Source organism: Otolemur garnettii, unplaced genomic scaffold, assembly GCF_000181295.1.
Source record: "Otolemur garnettii isolate 467f Iridium unplaced genomic scaffold, OtoGar3 scaffold00021, whole genome shotgun sequence".
NCBI lineage: Eukaryota > Metazoa > Chordata > Mammalia > Primates > Galagidae > Otolemur > Otolemur garnettii.
This window is the reverse complement of record NW_003852416.1, coordinates 2,864,717-2,876,709: the sequence shown is the minus strand read 5'-3', so window position 1 is coordinate 2,876,709 and position 11,993 is coordinate 2,864,717.

Here is an 11,993-nt window from a genome sequence, read left to right as displayed (position 1 = left end):
CTGTCTCAAAAAAAAAAAAAAAAAAAAAAAAAAAAAGAGGGAAGCAGAGATGCAGAAGGCAGCAGCTCTGCATCCCTGGGTGTTGAAAGCTTGCTGGGCAGGAAGGGGCTGCAGAGCCCTGGCTGGTGGGCACTGGAATCCAGGGACGGTATCCTTCCAGAAGAAGCACCCACCAGGTGCAAGCCCAGGGAGGGGGAAAGGGGGGACCCAGAGCAAGGCAGATATGGGTTGGGAGAAGGAAGGGCCTTACTTGTGCCAGACCTGCCTCCTCCTAATTCATGCTCAAAAAGGCAGTTAGAGAGAGTTTTGTTGTTGTTGTTGCTCTTTCTTTTGAGACAGAGTCTCCAGCTGTCGCCCCCAGTAGAGTGCTGCAGCATCACAGCTCACAGCAACCTCCAACTCTTGGGTTTAAGCAATTCTCTTGCCTCAGCCTCCCAAGTAGCTGGGAATACAGGCACCCACCACAATGCCCAGCTATTTTTTTTTATCACAGTTGTCATTGCTGTTTAGCTGTCCCGGGCAGGGTTCGAACCCGCCAGTTTGGGGGTATGTGGCCAGCGCCCTACCCACCGAGCTCTGGGACCGTGCAGAGAGTTTTTTATCTTAGTTAAAACTTACTTCTCTAATGGGCTTATAGGAAAGGAGAACCCTCCTGGGTTCTCTAGCTACTCTCTATAAATTAGTCTCTGGACCTGGAAGAGAAAACAGACACATGACCAGCGCATTACACTGAAGGAGCTTATGACCTCCCCCGAAACACAGCTTCCTGGTAAAATAAGTGTTTTGAATTAAAGTTCCTTCGAGATCAGCAGAGCTACAAGAGACACTCCCCCATCTGTATAAAGACCTGACAGATCCACGAAGGAAACAATCGCTTTCCCTCCTTCCCCCACTCTCTCCCCATCATGGTCTCTCAATCCTCCACCTCTCCCAGAACACAGGCTACCTTCCCTTCTCTGCTGAAAGGGCACCTACCAAAGAGGACAACAATCATCTCCGGTCCCTCCTCTGAATTTTCATTAACTGAACTCTTTATCACAGGAATTCCTGCCACACACCTGGACAGACTTTTGCTACAGAATTGCCACTCTTTGGTCCCAGCAGACTGCCCCAGACCATTGTATGTTCTTCAAGCACATTAAATCCCCTTATAAATCATTTATTATCCCCCTAAAACCACCCACACTTCCCCATCTCCCTTTCCCCTAGGAAGTAAAGTATAGACCATCTGTACCCACTTGGGATACCGGGCAAGCACTCTGTGATTCTGTTCACATGAGTAAGTTCACGTGCCTTTTCTCCATCCAATTAATCTGCCCCTTCGTGAGTTGATTTCTCAGCAAACCTCCCAGGGCGAAGGGGAAGCCCTCCCTTTGCCCAACAGCACGTCCACCTGGGCACACTCAGAGGCAGATGAACGGCCTAAGCGGGTACTTAGTACTTAGCTTTGTGAAGCACCTTAACAAAAGAATAATACAGTTTTAGAGCAAAGACGAGACAGAGGAAAAGGACTTCGAGTTTCTAGGGCGGCAAGTGTGGGATGGCAAATCTACGGGAAGCTAATGAGGATGTGGGCTGCTCAGAAAAGGACGCCACGGACGCGCCTCTGAGCCCTCCCCAGCTGGTAAGGGTCTCACTTTGCCTCTGCTGACTAACTTCTGCCCTTCCTGGTAGAGAGCGGAGAGTGACACTTGTACAAAATTATGTTCTGATTTTAGGCTTAGGCAGAGGGGGTAGGGCAGAGAGCTTGTCCTTTATCTGCTTCTCCTCAACTGTCTTTAGCTCAAAATAACCCACTGTAGCCATCGGGAGGACGGGAGAGCAGACAGCGTGGAGGGATGCTCTGGCTCTGAAAGCAGGAGGGGCTGTGCACCAGGGAGCACAGGCAAGGAAGGACTGTCCCCTGGAGTCCCCAGGAGGAAGGCAGCCCTGCTGACACTTCCATTTTAGCCCAGTGAGACCAGCATCAGACTTCTGACCCCCAGAACTATGAGATACGTGCTATTTCAAGTCTGTGGTATTTGTTACCGCAGCCTCAGGAAACCATACAGGGAGAGACTGTGTCTTGTTCTTGGTATCCCCAGACAACAGGTCAAAGAATAAACACGGGGGTGGCAATGGCCATCTTTGGCTTCTGTGGCACCAGCATCAATCCCTATGCCAGACTTTTCCTGATGGACCAGTCCTCCGGGGCAGCTGCAGGAGACATCAGCATGTCTGGGTCACCAGCCTCTGTCAAGGATAAGACTCTACTTGGCTGGAGGGACCCAAGCCCCAGCCCCAGCCAGCAGAGCATGGTCACCTTCACTTTGTCCCAGGTGTCCTGGGGGTGTGCTGAGGGTGTGTAGCTAAGGTGGCTTCGTGGGCCTCTCAAAGGTCGCCATGCTGGGTCTCTAAGCCCCAAGAATCCTGAGAGCTGCCAGCTGTGCTGAAATAGTTATCACACTCCAGGCAAGAGAATCACAGTTGGTGGCTGCACAACTCCTTGTGTGGGGCCAGAGTAGCTCCAGGGGTCCTGGGCTAGTATCGGTCCAATTTCCTTTTTCTAAATGCCTGGGATTTGGGCCCCTGCTCAGAGCCCAAGAAGTCCTTCCTGTGGTATCTTAGGAGGCAGGAGGAGGACGGAACCTCAAGCAGTGCCCAGAGCACTTACAACATATTCAGATTCTCAGGTTCTACCCCAGGAGCTCAAGGCCAGCCGAGAACTGGCCACCAGCAGGGGCTTGGCTGAAACTTCCCTGCTGAGCACCATTCTCCTGGGATCTTTGAGGACAGTTACAGATGAAGGACAGGAGTCCAGCTGTGACCAGGTGGTACTTGGGTTGGGAGGGAGGGGGTCCTTTTCTTCTGATTGGAGGGTAGTTTTGTCTTCATTTTCTGGTGTGTTCTTTGGAAGATGTGGGTGACCATCCTCCTGCTGTTGAGATCTCTGTCAGGCTTGGTTGTTGCCTGCCCTGTGGTCAGTCCCAGAATGGTCCTGTCCTCACCAGAATCTCTTCACTGCAAGTGTAATGTGTGTAAGAGAAAAGGAAATGTACCGAAGAAGCAGAGTTCAAGGGCAGGAAGTGACCTCTCCAGGCTGGTGCAAACCAACCCAGCACCTCTTTCTCTGTCTCTCTTGAGCTTCCCCTTGGTCCTATGTCTGGGGACAGATTTTCTCTGCTTCTCTGCACCCACGATGGCCCCACCTCCCCACCAGCATCCAAGTTCACATCCTCTGGCCCCACTCGGAAGGGGCCCTCCTGATGGAGTCAGCCTCGGCCAGAAGAGCAGCCACATCTCTGAAGAGCCAGGGGGCTGAGCACAGATAGCACAGCAGCAAGAGACTTTTGGGGAGTAAGGAGGGAGCCCCCTTCTCACCCGAGAAGGGGCAGGCAGGAGAGCGGCACATGCCTCACGGCTCCAGCCCTTCTGCACACACATTGGGATAGGGAGGGCAGCCCACACACCTGTCTCAGAGCTGAGACAAGGCACCTAACAAGGTCCCAAGGCCACCAGCTTGTGCATGGCAGAGGTCAATGCCAGTCCCCCAGCCCAGTCCTGGAATGGAGCGAGAGAGGAGGATAGCAGAGAGAGGGAGGAAGGGTCAAGGAACAGGTGGGGGAAGGGGCAGAGCCCAGGGTGTGCATGGAGGTCTCAAAGCCAGATGCTCAACCCTGCTGCTCATGACAGTCACCTGCAGGATTTTTAGAACCATGGTGCTGGCAGTACTGGAGACCTCTCATATCCAGGGGTGGGGCCCTGATGTGGGTGTCTTAGTCAGCATCTCTGGCTATAAACTGGGGACAGTAACACCCTCCACCTTGTAAGCTGGTTGTGAGAATTTAACAAAATGAGCTGGGAGGAGCTGTTTATCCAGGGCCCGGACACAGTCAGAGCCCAAGCAATGCTGGCTGTGCTCCCGGAATCCAGAAATTGGGCAGATCATCCCATTGTACAGATAAGCACGTGGGTTTGGTAATTTACCCAAGGCCACATGAGGGAAGTGGCAGGGCCAGGTGTGATCCAGGGCCATCTGCCTGCAGGGTGAGACCAGAGCTAAGCCTCAGAGCTGTGGCCTCCTGCACTCAGCTCTAGTTCCCGCCCCCGCCCCACCCCTGGCTGGCTCTCTCTCCCTATCTTTGCTGTGGTGGCCGGAGGAGGCTTTGTGGCCCTCACCTCACTGCCCTTGTGGGCTCTTTGCCTGGTGAGTCGTCTCTCCTGGTGACTTACCTGAGGGCCTCAAAGTGAAAGGCTCACGTGGCTGCAAGAGCGACAGGACCCTGTGTTGATCTCAAACCAGGAGCTTAAACAGGACTCCAGCCTCACCCACCCTGACTGCCCCCCACATCTGCTCTCCAACCCGCTCTGAGTGTGGGCTCCTCCTCCTGTCACCACTGTCCCTTGCCCTGGCCTCACCTCAACTCTGAGCTGCATCCTGGGGCTGCACCAACCCCTGCCTGCTGTCACCTCCTGACTGCTCATAGCCTCTCCAGCACTTGACATTGCAGCCTCTGCTCCTGTGACCTGTGGCTTGATAACTGTGCCCTCCACACGCCCCAGTTCAAATCCTGCAGAGAGAGAGATCTGGGAGAATAAACGTTGCTGGCACATAGAGATCCCATATGGGCAGAAACTTGCCCCAAGATCATCTTATAGTTATGGCCCTTGGATGCCCATCCACAGCCCAGTCCCTGACACCACACAGTGGTATAAGAAGGTGTGGAAAGTCACATGGTCCCAAATGTCATTGCCCAGGGCTATCTCCTCCAGCACAGCTCTGGGCAAGTTCCCGACCCTGGCACCTTCCTATTTGTCCCACCTGCCCCTCCCATAAGTCCCATCAGCCGTCTTGAGGCCAGAAGTGTAGATGTGCAGTAGCCACCAAAAAGCACTGGGGTCCCATGGGGCCTCTGGTATTAAGCTTATTTTCATTTATTTTTCATCGTTATTATTTGTAAATGTTTTGTTAATGTAACATATGCCAATATAATATAGATCAAAGAGGGCTGCAGTTCCCAAATGACGTTTCCGTGCCTGCCAGCCCCACCCTACAGACCTACTGGCCTCTCGATTTCAGGCTTCTGGCCTCCAGAACTGTAAGAGAATAAATGTGTGTTGTGTTAAGCCTCTAAGTTTGTGGTAATTTGTCATAGCAGCCATGGGAAACTAATACAACTTCCCTTTTAAAAAAGGAAAAGAAAAGAATTTATTTTATAAGCTTACCAATTTATAAGTCCTCATGTTTCCCTTATTTATTTCCCTTTGGGCTTTGTGGGTTGTCAGTAAAGTTCCATTTGAAACCCCTGCCAGCGTCCTTTAAGCCAAGGGAAACACAGGAGCAGGAGCCCACATTGCCCACGCTTCACAGAGAGAAGAGAGGCCAGGCCCCGCGTGGCAAAGGGGGAGCCTATCGCCGAGACCACCGGGCAGGACCAGGCTCCACAACCTACCTACTGGCTCCCTGACCTTGGGCAAGTTACTTACATTCCCTAAAACGAAATCTCCTCGTCTGTAAAACTAATTCAACATTCATGCTACCAACAGTTTGTTAAGCATTTACCGTGTGCCAGGTACTATTTCTGGCTTTGGAGAAACAGCCATAGCCATGTCCATGTTCTGCGGCACTTATATTATAAAGGAGGTGATAGGAAATAAAATAAATGAGACATGTAAATGAAGTATAGTACGTTTGTCAAAAATGCCAAGGATGAAACAATAAAGCGGGGGACAAACGTCCTCCAGAGGGTGAGTGGGTCAGTGATCCTCACTGGTATCCTCCTAACAGTACAAGGAACAGGCGCTTGACACACACCACGGCTTGGATGGATCTCAAGAGAATTCAGCAGAGTGAAAAAAGTCAGCCTCAAAAGGTCACATACCATATGATTCCATTTATATGAAATCCTCAGAAGGTCAAAACTGTAAAGATAGGGAACAAATTAGAGGTTACCAGGGATCAGGGATGGAGTGCAGGAGGTGTGGTGGGATTCTGAAAGGAGTGTGAGTGAGACCTTTGTGGTGACAGAACAGTGCCATGCCAGTGCCCTGATGGCAACATGGTTACACAACTAATTGCACAGGAAAATGACATAGAGAGGCAGGGGAGGTGGGGGCATGGTGGCTCATGCCTGTAATCCTAGCACTCTGGGAGGCCGATGCAGATGGCTTGTTTAACAGGAGTTCAAGGCCAGACTGCCTAAGAGTGAGACACCATCTTTACTAAAAAAATAGAAAAACTATGGGCAGCGCCTGTGGCTCAGTGGGTAGGATGCCAGCCTCATATACAGAGGGTAGCAGGTTCAAATCTGGCCCCAGCCAAACTGCAACAAAAAAATAGCAGGGCATTGTGGCCAGCTCCTATAGTCCCAGCTACTCAGGAGGCTGAGGCAAGAGAATTGCCTAAGCCCAGGAATTGGAGGTTGCTGTGAGTTGTATGATGCCATGGCACTCTACTGAGGGTGATAAAGTGAGACTGTCTCTACGAAAAAAAAAAATTAGCCAGATTAAGTGGTACGCGCCTGTAGTCCCAACTAGTGGGGAGGCTGAGGCAAGAGGATTGCTCAAAACTAAGAGTTTGAGGTTGCTGTGAGCTATAATGCCACAGCACTCTACCCAGAGTGATAGAATGAGACTCTGTATCAAAAAGGAATAAAAAGACAATGTAGGGCATGGTGGCTCACACCTGTAATCCTAGCTCTCTGGGAGGCTAAGGCAGGTGGGTCACCTGAGCTCAGGAGTTTGAAACCAGCCTGAGCAAGAGCAAGACCCTGTCTCTAGGAAAAATAGAAAAACTAGCTGGGCATTGTGGTGGGCATTGTAGTCCCAGATACTCAGGAGGCTGAGGCAAGAGGATGACTTGAGCCCAAGAGTATGAGGTTGCTGTGACCTATGATGCCAAGGCACTCTACTCATAGTGATAGAGTGAAACTCTGTCTCAAAATAACAAATGAAAAAGAAAAACACAAACAAACAAAAAACAGAAAAATGACATAAAACTACACACATATCTTGAACTAGCGTCAAATGTCCTGGCTTCAATTTTGTAAGGAAACTTGTTTAAGAGTACCTGGGACCACTCTGTACTCTGTACAAATTGCTGTGAATTCATTATTATTTCAAAATTAAAAGTTTAAAAAGTATGTACATAAGGAAATATAGATCAATCCAGGCAAGAAGAACAGGGGCCATGTGGCTGTAGGTGTTGACATTTTGGACAGTGTATAACAATATGTTTCTGCCTCAGAGGACAGGAGGGCAGTTTAAATGAGCTGTGGACCTGGCATGTTACCCATACTCAATCAATGCTAGTTTATGATTCTCTTTAATGGGGAATTCAGTGTTTTATTTTAAGAAACTCCATTCTTTTTGTGTTTGGGGGGGTAGTTTTTTTGTGTGTAACAATAGTACTGTTTTTATAGGGTTTTTTAAAAAGTCTGTAACTTTTGGAGACACATATTGAAATATCTGCAGATGGGCTCGGCGCCTATAGCTCAACCAGCTAAGGCGCCAGCCACGTACACCTAAGGTGGTGGGTTCGAATCCCCAGCCCGAACCCACCAAACAACAATGACGGCTGCAACCAAAAAAATAGCCGGGCGTTGTGGCGGGCGCCTGTGGTCCCAGCTACTTGGGAGGCAGAGGCAAGAGACTCGCTTGAGCCCAGGAGTTGGAGGTTGCTGTGAGCTGTAATGCCACGGCACTCTACCCAGGGGGACAGCTTGAGGCTCTGTCTCAAAAAAAAAAAAAAAAAAAAAAAAGAAATATCTGCAGATGATACACTATGAGGTCTGGGATTTCAGAATAAAACTGAAGATGGAGAAGTGATCGGGTAGGATTGGACCACAGGAGTGATGGTTTGGCCCTGGGCTAGGCTCAGCTGGGCTGAGGTGGTGTTTGATTTACGTGCCAACTTGACTAGGCTAAGAGATGCCCAGATAGCTAGGAAAGCATTATTTCTGGGTGTGTCTGTCAAGGTGTTTCTGGAAGAGATTAGCATTTAATTGGTAGGCTGAATAAAAAGATCCACCCTCATCAGTGTGTGTGTGCATCCTCCAATCCACCAAGGGCCAGTGGAACAAAAAGATGGAGGAGCAGCCAATTGTCCCTCTCTGTTTGAGCGGGGGTGGGGTGGGGGAGGGTGTCCAATCTTCTTTTGTCCTCAGACATGGACTGTCCTGGATCTCAGGCCTTCAGGCCTGAACTGAAGTTACCCCACCAGTGTTCCTGGTCTCCAGCTTGCAGACCCAATTCTCTCCTAGTAAATCTCTTTCTGTGTGTCTACTTATGTCCTATTGGTTCCATTTCTCTGGAGAACCTGACTCTGCAGTCGTGGTGACCCCCTGGATTATGGGGACACAGCAACCACACTCTCCAGATGGACTCCAAGCCTGACAGGGGCCATTTCTTCTGCAGGTCAGCAAGGTCAGAGTCACATTCATCCCATCAGCTCCTGGTGCTGAAGGGGAGGAGATGTGTCTTCCCAACCTGGGGGACCTGCATCTTCATGGGGGGGTGTATAGGAGTTGATCTGTTTGGGCATCATTAGGATTATTGTCCTTATTTTACAAAGGGAACACAGAGGTTTAAGGAGGTGAAGTCACAGCCCCCAAGTCATACAATTAGTGAATGATGGAACCAAGACTCCCTGGCTCCACTGATTCCATAGGCCTGCGAGGCTTCCCAATAGAAAAGAATGCCTCAATTAGTGACGTCAAGGTGCCTGGGAGGGAGTGGTGGCTGTGAATTTGCTGTAGTGGCTCTGAGCACCCCTCAGCCCTTTCTATCATTCCAGAATTCTAAATGCTAACTGTTTATTCATTCATTCACCTCCTATTGTCTGAGGAACTACTGAGTGAGAGGTTCTGGACTTTGGCAGGGCCTTCAAGGAACTTACCATTCAGAGGGCAAGAAAAGACCCATGCCCAGAGAAAACGTACCAAACTGCCCGTGCATAGGCACAGGTAATAGACGTTAACCCCACCCACCACTGACAGCCCTGCAGCGAGGTCACTGGGGAAGAGCTGCGTCTTCCAGCAATACAACACGTTCTCAGCATTCAGTCTAAACAGTGACATCCTAGGTTTTGTCCATTTCTTCTTGAAAGGAGCTAGGTCCAACTCTCTGGGCTTCTTCCATTGTTTCCAGGCTGCATACCACACGTCACTAATTGCTGCGGCTTTGGACCCAGAGAGACCTGGGATGGAATCCCGGCCCTGCCACTTGCAGCTGTGACAGTGGGCGAGGTATTGAGCTGAGTCTGTGTCCTTCCTGGTCTGCTAACCTGGTCTAGCCGCAGCTGCCCGATTCCCTGACGTGACAGACATAAAGCCCTGAGTGCCTGTGTGGTAAGGGGCCTCGACCCCAGGTAGAAGCTGTTTTTGTGCAGAGTGGAGGCCCCAGCTCTCCAAGAGGAGTTGGGGTGTGACAGGGACAGTGGGGTTGGCCCCTGAGAGACAGGAGAGAGGGGACTACCTTGGCTACCTTCTCTTCCCCTTTGCTGGTGATCAAGTGTCTACCGCTGCCTTGGCTGTTTAAACACCCAATCCCTGCCTCAGCCCTGCCCCATCAGGCTGTGATCTTGGCCCCCTCAGGTAGGACTCTGAACCTCGACTTCCCCAGTGGGAACGCAACTGGGTTATGCCAGGAGCCCAAGAGCTGTGTCCCTGCTGTGGCAGCTGACAAGCCCCTGAGCCCTGAGGGAGACGCTAACACAGCCCCAGACTTAGAGGGATTCAGAGGGGCTGGCAGGGCCTGGAGGGCGTCCCCCATCCCAGTGAGAGGACTGGTGGCAACAGAAGAGAAACAGCACCCACAGCCAGATTGGCTTACTCCAGGGGAGCACCAGCAGGCTCTTTGGGTAAGCGGGTGGATATGGCTGGTCTGGAGGGGCCCAAACATCCCGGAGTCCCTTAAGGCCCTTCACCCTCCCCATGGCCTCCGGGGGCAACATGGGGCGGGTAGGGGGAATCTAAGTTTCTCCTGAGGTGGCTGCTGTTCTTCCTCCAAACTGCTCTAAGCCTTCAGGGGACCTTTGGGGTCAGCTAGCCCTAGAGGCCCCCTGCCACCTCCTGAGGCAGGTCCTGGGGGACACTGTGCAGAGGGGCTGCAGGAGGAGCAGGGCAGGCTGACATCCCCCAGCTGGTGTCTCTCTGCAGCTTTCCCTCCCACTGCTCTGTCTCTCTGCAGGGCCTCTGTGTCTCTGTCCTTCCCTCACAGACTCCTGCCCCACTTCCTTTCGGCCCTCTCCCTCAGCACAGGCTCCTCCTCTCTGAAAAGAAGTCCACTCCCCAAGTGCCAAGCCCCAACCCTCTAAGCTTCCAGGAAGGTAGAATCTGGGGACTGGAGGCCAGGTGCCCAGAATTCATGATGTACACCCATCCCCCAGAGGCCACAGCCCCAGGAGCTGAGGCGGTGAAGACCCCTTCAGCACTTGGTCATTTAACTTGTTTGTTTCTATTTTTTTTTTTTTGGTGGGTTTTTTTTTTTTTTTTTTGTTGGTTTTTTTTTTTTTTTTTTGGCTGGGGCTGGGTTTGAACCCACCACCTCTGGCACATGGGGCCAGCACCCTTCTCCTTTGAGCCACAGGCACCACCCAACTTGTTTGTTTCTAATGCATCCCACATGGGACAACAAATACCCAGTCTTCCTCTCCCCCAGGGGCCCCTTCCTTCCAAGGAACTCTGTCATCCAAGAGATTCTTTGTCTCTAGCAGAACAGGGAAAGGGCAGAGGGGTCTGGTCTCAGACCACGGGATCTGCGGGCAGCTAAATGGTCTTTCTGGGTTTTTCCCCACAGCCTGTCCAGCCCACCTCAGTTTGGAGTTGACTTTGTTTGGTGCATGCTGGGCTAGAATGGAGTAATGTGGGCCATGAGAACGGGCTTGTCAGGCATGCTCAGGAGATTTCCCCATTTGTAGAAGCTTATTTGGCATCTGGGATGTCTACTGGGACTGGGAACAAAGGATGGTCATGGGCAGGATGTATTGCCTGGCACTGACTTGCATGTCCTGGCTGGAGGCACAGCTGGCTTCAGATCATGATCAGGCCATGTTCACTGCCTCGGCGCCACCTGGCTCCACAGACCAGTACCCCAGGCCTCTCAGCAGCTGGCCAAGACCATCTAAGTTCACTGCAATCTCCAGTTCTGCAGCTGTCTAGGCCCCATTATAACTGGAAGTACGTTGGCACAAGAGCTATTCAAGAGCTCCCAGCCAACTCCATCACCCACCATCTAGCCTTTTACCCTAAAACCTTCTTTGTGCCAGCTCCTAAAAGGGAGCCCAAAGCAGCAACAAGAGAAAGGAAAAATCAACAATAAAGATATGGTGGACAGGCAGTGCCTGTGACTCAGCAGAGTAGGGTGCCGGCCCCGTATGCCAGAGGTGGAGGATTCAAACCCAGCCCCAGCCAAAAACTGCAAAAACAAAAAACAGATATGGTGGACTCAGTGGGCAGTATGCCAGGTCCTATGGATTCAGAGAGGTCCCTTGGCATGGTGCAACCCATCCTCAGCCTATGCCAATGACTGAGCATTGTTAGCTTTCTGAGTTACTGGTCCAGCTACAAAGGCTGACGTCTTCCCTTTTGTGGTGGCCTAGGACTCATGGGAGCCTCCAAAAACAACAAGAGGGTTTGAGGTTGGAAAGTGTAGTTCAGAGGTTTTGTTCATGTTTTTATAAATGATTCACAAGTATTACCTAAGTGAATGGGGAGAGCTTAGATGATTTAAACATAATGCAGCAAGACGACGGGACAGTGGCTGGCTCAGACAGTGGCCAGTGTCTTCAGAAAAGGCCTTGTCCCCATTTGCAGCTGGCCTTGAAGTCAGCTGTTGGAGCCATGCCCAGAGCACTGGGACAGATGGTTAGTGACATTACACTGAAGAGGTTCTAAGAAGTTCAAGAGACAAATTTTTAAACTAGTCTTTTTATTCCCTAAAAAAGAATTGATTTGAGCCTTCTCTCTCTCCTGTCTTCTTTTTTTTTTTTTTTTTTTTTTTTTTGAGACAGAGCC